This window comes from Humulus lupulus, chromosome 1, assembly GCF_963169125.1.
Source record: "Humulus lupulus chromosome 1, drHumLupu1.1, whole genome shotgun sequence".
NCBI classification, from domain to species: domain Eukaryota; kingdom Viridiplantae; phylum Streptophyta; class Magnoliopsida; order Rosales; family Cannabaceae; genus Humulus; species Humulus lupulus.
In genome coordinates this window covers 153,852,164-153,860,658 of record NC_084793.1, presented here as the reverse complement: position 1 = coordinate 153,860,658, position 8,495 = coordinate 153,852,164, and the positions used below count along the sequence as shown (strand labels likewise).

The following is an 8,495-nucleotide window of genomic DNA, read 5'->3' as shown; positions in this document are numbered from 1 at the left end:
TCAGATATCTGTCTCAAACTAAACAACTGTCCTGGGCCCTTCCGGCTCAAGGCATCAGCAACTACGTTAGCCTTTCCAGGATGGTACAGGATATCACAATCGTAATCCTTGACCAACTCCAACCACCGTCTCTGGCACATATTCAGATCCTTCTAAGTGAAGAAATACTTCAAACTTTTCAGATCAGTGTATATCTCACACTTCTCACCATATAAATAATGTCTCCAAATCTTAAGTGCGAACACCACCGCTGCCAATTCTAGATCATGCGTAGGATATCTCTGCTCATACTCCTTTAACTGTCTCGATGCATAGGCTATCACCTTCCCAGCTTGCATCAATACACACCCCAAACCCTGTCTGGAAGCATCACAATAAACCACAAACTTCTCATTATCTGTCGGCAAACTCAACACTGGCACTGTAATCAATCGCCGCTTCAACTCTTTGAAATTGTTCTCACATCGGTCTGTCCAAACATACTATGTCTTCTTCTTTGTCAATTATGTCAACGGCGTAGCTATTCTGGAGAACCCTTCAACAAACCGCCAGTAATACCCTGCCAATCCTAGAAAATTCCTCACTTTAGAAACACTGTTCGGTCTAGGCCAGTCTCTCACTGCCTCAATTTTTCTTGGATCAACCAGAATCCCCTCCTTACTAATGATATGGCCAAGAAATGTAACTTGTGGTAACCAGAACTCGCACTTGCTGAACTTAGCGTATAACTTATGCTAATACCAAATATAGATGTTGCTTGTGCTCTGTTTCTGACTGTGAATACACTAGAATATCGTCGATGAACACAATCACGAACTTGTCTAAATAATCCTTGAAAACACTATTAATCATATCCATAAAAGTTGATGGGGCATTGGTTAATCCAAAGAACATAACCAGGAATTCATAGTGTCCATACCTCGTGCGAAAAGCGGTCTTTGGTATGTCCTCCTCTTTGATCCTTAGCTGATGGTAACCTGATCGGAGATCTATCTTAGAAAACACTGTCTTTCCCTACAGCTGGTCAAACAAATCATCAATCCTAGGAAATGGGTACTTATTCTTGATGGTCATCTTGTTCAGTTCCCTATAATCAATACACATCCTAAGACATCCATCCTTCTTTTTGACAAACAATACTGGAGCACCCCAAGGCGAGAAACTTGGTCTGATGAATCCCAAATCCAGTAACTCATGCAAATGAATCTTCAACTCTTTCAACTCAGCTGGAACCATTCTATAAGGTGTCCTAGATACTGGCTCCGCTCCTGGTACCAACTCTATGACAAAATCAATTTCCCACTGCGGTGGCAGCCCTGACAGATCTGTTTGAAATGAATCTGGAAACTCACATGTAACGCCCTACTTCCTTAGAGCCATTACTAAGTGAGTTTTAAACGTGCATTCAACTCGCTAATCGAGGTTTTTAGGTCAAAAGTGCAATTAAATCATAAACAGCGAAAGAAACTTTGAAAATAATTCCATTTACTATAAATAGTTGAGTAGTTGACACTTGGGATCCCAAGAAACTGTTTAGAAATATTTACAACATATAATTTACAAATTTAAGTCGACTAGACAACAAAATCTAAGTTTTAGTACAACCATCTCCCAAAACCACTGGCCGTGGCAGCCAGGCAGGCCAAACATGTACACGCCGCTTCACGCTCTCCGTACTCATGGTTGGTTGACTTTCCCCTTGCCCTTACCTGCACCACAGAGCACCCGTGAGCCGAAGCCCAGCAAGAAAACCCTCACAAGCAGTTAACATATACATAACGAACACTTAGCACATAATCAGGCCACCAATAGGCTACACACATACGGCCACGCCGTCCCAGGCGCTTTACCAGGCTCTGGGTTCGCGGTCCATACCGTGAGGATATCCTAGGTATCCTATAGGGTCTCACCCTGGCAACTCGCACTCCACGTGCTCAATGCTGCTCCCGGCCCCTTGCCGTACTCGGCCTAGCACTCAACGTGCCCAACGCCGTTCCCGGCCCCTGCCGACCTCGGCCTGCGCCGTTCCCGGATCTCGCCGAACATTCATCTAATCGCATTCATAGCATAACAAACATATACTGAATACTAACAAATTCAATCAAAGGGCTACACCCTGCAGTTTAGACATATTGGGCTCAGGCCTGCATACAAGCTCTATGGGAACAGTGGTTTTCTTACCTGTATCCCGAGCTTTCCGATGCACCAAGGCCGTGAGCACGGTCCTCTAACCCGAGCCTCTCCGGAGACCTAGTCACAACACATAAAAACATCCTTTAATACAAACCAATCCAAAACCACTTCCCGGGACCAATCCCACACTCTTGGAATCCCTAAATTCCTAAAACAATTTATCGGAAACATCCCCGAACCCCCGGAGCAAAAGCTCAAAATTGCAAAATTCCATGTTCTGAAAAATAGCCTAGCGTCGCGGCGCTGCCCTAGAGGGTCGCGGTGTCGAGCAAGTCAGAAAGCCTTCCCCTATCCTGAAGCAACCTCGCGCCGCGGCGCCCAAGAACAGGGTCGCGGCGCTCCTTCGCGAACCCAGAAATCTGGGTTTTCCTCTGCATTTTCCCCAAGCCAAAACACTCCCAATTCAACCCCAATGCATACCCAAACCTCAAAATCAATCTAAAACCCCAAATAAACCATCTAACAACCTATAAACATCACCAACAAGCTCAAACACACAATCACACCTAAAATTCACACTTGAGTTTCAGATTTCAAACACTTAAACCAAAACTTGAAAGAAGTGTAAACCAGACCCCTAGACTCTTAAACCATAACAGTTATAAGAATTCAAACATGTTTAGTACTCTTACCTCAATCAAGAATTCAACTTGAGCTTCCTCCAATCCCAGCTTTAGACCAACTCCTCTTGATTATCAAGCTAAATTCTCATAAAAACCAGCCATAGCTATCCTTAAATTTCCATTCTTACTTTCTAAAATCAAGCTTAAAACTCAGTAAAACAGAAGCAATTCTTACCTCAGAACAAATCTTGATTCTTGTTTGGCTTCAATTACTTCAAAGCACCTTAACTCCTCTCCTAAATCTCAAAACTCCCAACTCCCTTCCTTTCTTCCTTTTCTTCTCTTTTCCTCTAGGTTTCTTCCAATTTCAGCATAACATACCATATGACTAAGTGTAATACGTATCCCCTTTTTCCTACAGCTGAAGTAATCTATATCCCTGTCAAATTACTATCCTATCCTCCCATGGTTATCCTCTCCTAACTAAACCTCTAGGGCACTCTTGTCCTTTCACTTATATTACAATTCTACCATTTTCCATCTAAACTTGTTACTCTCAACAGTTACTAATGGTTACTCAGGTTGCCTAATCACCAATAACCATTAACCACAAATTCTCAACTCAACTCACAAAATTCCCCAAAGTACCCCTAGGCTCCTCCCAAGCCGGGTATCAAATCCCGTTGTGACTTTTGAGTTATCTAGCTCTCTAGAACCGTCTCGGCACGTGCATCACATTAATAACACCACACTCACGTGGTACAAATCACATAATACAATTATCACATTTATGCCCTCAACAGGCTAAAATTACCAATTTACCCCTATCATGCAAACGGGGCCCACATGCATATTTATACCACCTAAACATGCACTCTAATCACATATTCATTTAAATTCATATATTAACATATTAATTCCCTTATTGCCCTCCGGGCACGCTAATCAAGGTCCTAAACCTTATTAGCAACTTGGGGTGTTACATCACATACCAATCTGGTCTCCCCCGGTCCAACTGACACAACCTTAGAGGTATCCACAACACTCGCTAGGAATCCTATGCAACCTCCCTGCATCAGGTCCCTAGACTTTAATGCTGAAATTATAGGTACCTGCGGTCCATCAGTTGTTCCCACAAATACAAAGGGTACCTCCCCTTTTGGTTCAAAAGTTACCATCCTACGCTTGCAGTCAATTGTCGCCCCATAGTTTGATAGCCAATCCATTCCTAGGATCATATCGAAGTCATCCATCGCAAGCTCAATCAAATCAGCAAACAATTCCCTACCATCTACCTCTACTGGCAAAGCTCTAATCCACCTCCTAGAGACTACCAGCTCCCCAGTCGGCAATAAAGTCTGAAAACCCCTAGCATATAGAACACTAGATCTACACAGCTGATCTATCACTCTAGCAGACACAAACGAATGGGTAGCCCCCGAATCAAACAATGCAGTATAAGAAGAACCAGCACTAGAGATCTGACCTGTCACAACTGAGGGGCTAGCCTCTGCCTCAGTCTGAGTCAAAGTAAACACCCTGGCGGGAGCGAGACTGTCGCCCTGCTTTGGCTCCTCTTTCCTTGCTTGTGGGCAGTCCTTCTTCGAATGGTTGGCACTCCCACAGATAAAGCAGGCCCTAATCCTACACTCACCCTGATGTGGTCGTCTGCACCGAGGACACACTGGGAAACTCCTCCAGTTGTCACTTCTGCCCTGACGGCCACTAAGACCACCCCGTGCCCTCCTATCAGAACTGGGAAGAACAAAGGAATCTGGGGCCTTTCTGTCTGCTCACTGGAGCCACTACCCCGGCTGGATCCAATAAAAGGGGGCACTGTTCTCTTGGCATCGCGTCTAACATCGCTCTCTCTCCAAATCTGTTCCTCGGCCCCCTCAGCTGTAAGGGCCTTGTCCACAACCTGAGCGTAGGTAGTGGTCTCTGGATCCAAAGTGATCTTCACATCACGGGCGATCATAACATTCAATCCCCGTACGAACTTGTCCTTTCTTGCCGCATCTGTCGGCACTAGATCTGGCGCATACTTTGCCAAACGATCGAGCTTCAAGGCATACTCCTCATGGTCAACCGATTCTGAGTTAGGCTGATAAACTCATCAACCTTCGTAGCTCGGACTGCCACACTATAATACTTCTCGTTGAAAATGTTCCTAAACTCTTCCCAGGTCATAACAATCACATTCCTCCTCTGGACCACTACATCACTACACCAAATACCTATTACCATAGCACATGCATATAATACTAATAAAAAATATTATGCTAGAGTAGGGTGCTAATAATAAAACCATCCCGCCACTTGGGCAATTCATTTCCTTCAATTCCTTCTCCTTTTTCCTCATCATTGTCTCTCCTCTCTCTCGGATCTCTTTCTCCCACCAGACCTCTCTCCTTCACTCTTTCTCTCTCACCTTTGTCTTTGTGGAGACCGACTGCTACCTTCCCTTACACGCGCCGACTAGGGATCTTTAGAGGCCGTCGAAGCTTCGACCACGCGGGCCCAAGCCCTCACACGACACCAGAGGTGAACGACGTCATCAGAGGCCAGCTCTTCTCCTCTTCCCTGTGTGCGGCCAAGCCTTCTTCTTCCCTGCGTGAGACACTTGATTTTTCTCAAGTTAGGTCAGAACAAGATGCTGCGCTTCTAGAAGATGCTAGACAAGCTACCAAGTCAGGAGAAAAGATGAACAGAGAACAGGTATAACACACATAATGATATCATCATATATGGTTTTAGTTTCCAACTTTCTTTGATTATGTGTTTGGTCCAACAGAGAAGCTTACCCTGTTTTGGACGAACTGGGTAGGAATGTAAGCTCACGAAGTCGTTGCATTCAGCCTCTCGAAGCCGTCGCAGCCCAACCTTGATTTTTTCCCTTGCATCTCCCGTTGCTATCGTCGTCACCTCCCAATAAACCCTTGGTCGGACCTCATCTCTATATCGTCGTCAAATAATATCATTTGTTTCAGATTGGGGCTTAGGGCTTCATTTTTTTCTTAGCACACATAAAGAAAAGAAGGAGGCTCGACGGGCTTCTCCATTTCAAACCTAGCTAGGCAGCGTGGAGGTGCAGGTATCCATCTTTGTTGTTCTCCCTCAATCTCTCACTCCTTCTAACCCTCACTCTCTGCTTGTTGCTGCTTGCAGGTACAGTGGCATAGTGAATAATTGGGTCAATGGTTGACGTGGCTCTCAAGTTGTGGGGTAACTTATCTCTCTCCTTCACTCCAATTATTGTTAGGTTGTTGGGTTTGTTAGTTCTTCTGAGTTTGATTTTCATTTGGATTCGTATTTGAGGGAGGATGATCCTAGTATCATTTAAATCTTGAGATTAAACTTTTTTTTGTTAGATATTTGCTTGATTTAGAAACCGTCGAATATAATCTTGATGATCTTTTGTGCTGTTCTCTTTGTTAAGTTTGCTAAGTATTGATGTATATTCTGAGGTTGTGCTCTTAAATGAGCTTTTTGTTGGAATAGAGAGAGAGTCGAAGGTGGAAGAGGTTTTCAGTTTGATTCGTATTTGTTTTGGGTATCTTAATGATGCTATCTATATATTAAGAATTGTTGATAGGCTACATCATATGATTTTGAACTTATTGCAAATTTGGTATATTATAAGATGACAAGGTCTATTTAATTACATAAAATAATAACACGTTAGAAAAAACGTAACTGATTTTGTAATAACGTTTATAAAAACAATTTCTAATTTCATTAAAGAAAAAAAAATTCATTTCCCGATTTCTGTCTCTCTCCCATTTCTCGTCTCTGCTCTCTCTCCCATTTCTCCTCATCGCTCTACACCACTTCGCCATCACTCTCACAATCTGATGCTCTCCTTGGCATGGGTAAGTACTTCAACCAACAATTTTGATATTTTGGGAGGTTGATGAAGCTTTCCACAACTTTGTTCTCAGAAGATCGACGAGGCTTTTCGACGAATTTGATATATATTATGTTCTTTGACTTTAAAGTTTAAATTAATCACTATTCTCTGTTTATGTCATTTTACGTTTTGGATTTAGCGCATCAGATTTTTTTTAATATAATATGGCAAGTAGCTAAATCCCTAACTATCTCTATAGTTCAATTTCACCATAGAGATTGAGTTTTTAGTCATTGATACATTGCTCACAAGAGGCCTAGTTGCTCTGCTCTGCATTTCATTGTTTCATATGTGTTAGATTGATTATTAATGATCGTCGGATTCTTGTTCGGGAGCACGAGGAAACAATTTCATTTTCCTTATTGGATTTTGATTGATATCCTTAAATGTAATTGATTAGTTTCATTGTTTGAATAGTATAATTTTGATAAAATGTGAGCATGAAAAAGTTAGATTAAATAATAGGATTGGAAGTCGGTTTATTTTTGGGGAGTTCTTTGTTTAAGTTATTTTCTGAAATTTGTTGTATTTACAGTGCAAGAAAATTGTTTGATAAAATATCTCAAAGACATATTGACTTGGAGATAAAGTAATAGTTGAGGAAGCAATAAGATGAAGCAGAGAAATGGTTTTGAGCTTTGAATATGTAATTGGGATATGTAGCTGGCACACCTTTGTGAATATATGGAGTAATTTGAATATGTAGTTGAATATAATATATGATATGTAGCTGACACGGCTTTGTTAATATACAGAGTGATTGCTGCTAATTTAAGAAGTGGTTTTCAACTTTGAGGTAAAGTGTCTTCAGTCTGTATTTTTTGTTTTACTGATATTACTATACCTTTCTAAATCTAATTAATATTACAGAGAGAAGAGAGTTATGTATATAACGTATGCAAATATATATGACAAATTCTTAGTTTAGCTTTAGCATGGATTGAATTTATATATATTTTGGTGAGTAATTTTTCATCTTCTTTTTATTTATGGAGGAGGAAATGATTTTATTTCTCATGATCACATAATAGAAATTTGATTCTGAAGACTTTCCTTTTATCTGAACATCACTCACAACTTTTCTAAAGATCCCTGGCAGAATATTTGCAAGCCGGACTACTTCATTGATAACCTGTCCAATATTATGTATGTATATATACGTGCAGATGAATGTAGCCCAGAAATGAAGCTATGAATTACCCATAATCACTGGTTGCTTTAAATAAAAGTAATAAAGTAATATATAATGTTACTCTATTTTGTCTGAGATAATTGTTGGATTCTCTTAAATTTATTACTCTACTTTGTTTTATTTTGTTGAACCTTTGATCTCTTTCATTATCTAAATCAAGTCTCTAGTTATGATTATGTTTGATGGTTTTTATTCTTTGTTTCAATGCTCTATTTGACTAGACGTTTTGGATTCTTAAATGCAAACTGCAATTAAATTATTCTGAAAAGATGTATTTATCCAAATCAAGTCTCTAGTTATGTTACAATTGGTGTCCTCTTTCTAAGTCTCTAGTACCTACCAAGCTATGAAAAAAGGCTCAAAATTAATGAGTTTGGACTAGTACTATCAATCCAATATTTCTATAGAGGATTTTGTTAGTTGACAACTAATAGGGCTAAGATTTTATCAAGCAAATCAGACATATATAGCTAGTTCCAGATATTACATTGGCAGTATGAACACATTAGCTTATGTTTAATTAAGCTATTTATGACTTAGAAACTAGATAACATTATATGTGTCTTTCATGTTTTGATAAATATTAGTAAATCGTTTGTATAGTTTACTTTGTTAGACTTTTGTTATTAAAATTGTA

At 40.5% G+C, this 8,495-nt stretch overlaps 1 long non-coding RNA gene across 1 annotated transcript; it reads left to right on the top strand.

Annotated features, from left to right (window-relative positions):
• The first annotated feature begins 5,260 nt into the window (after positions 1-5,260).
• On the top strand, positions 5,261-7,542 carry LOC133799419 (uncharacterized). The gene is made up of 4 exons (XR_009876410.1): positions 5,261-5,474; positions 5,551-5,850; positions 5,925-5,981; positions 7,422-7,542. It is a non-coding gene; the product is annotated as an uncharacterized LOC133799419 (long non-coding RNA).
• Positions 7,543-8,495: the final 953 nt, after the last annotated feature.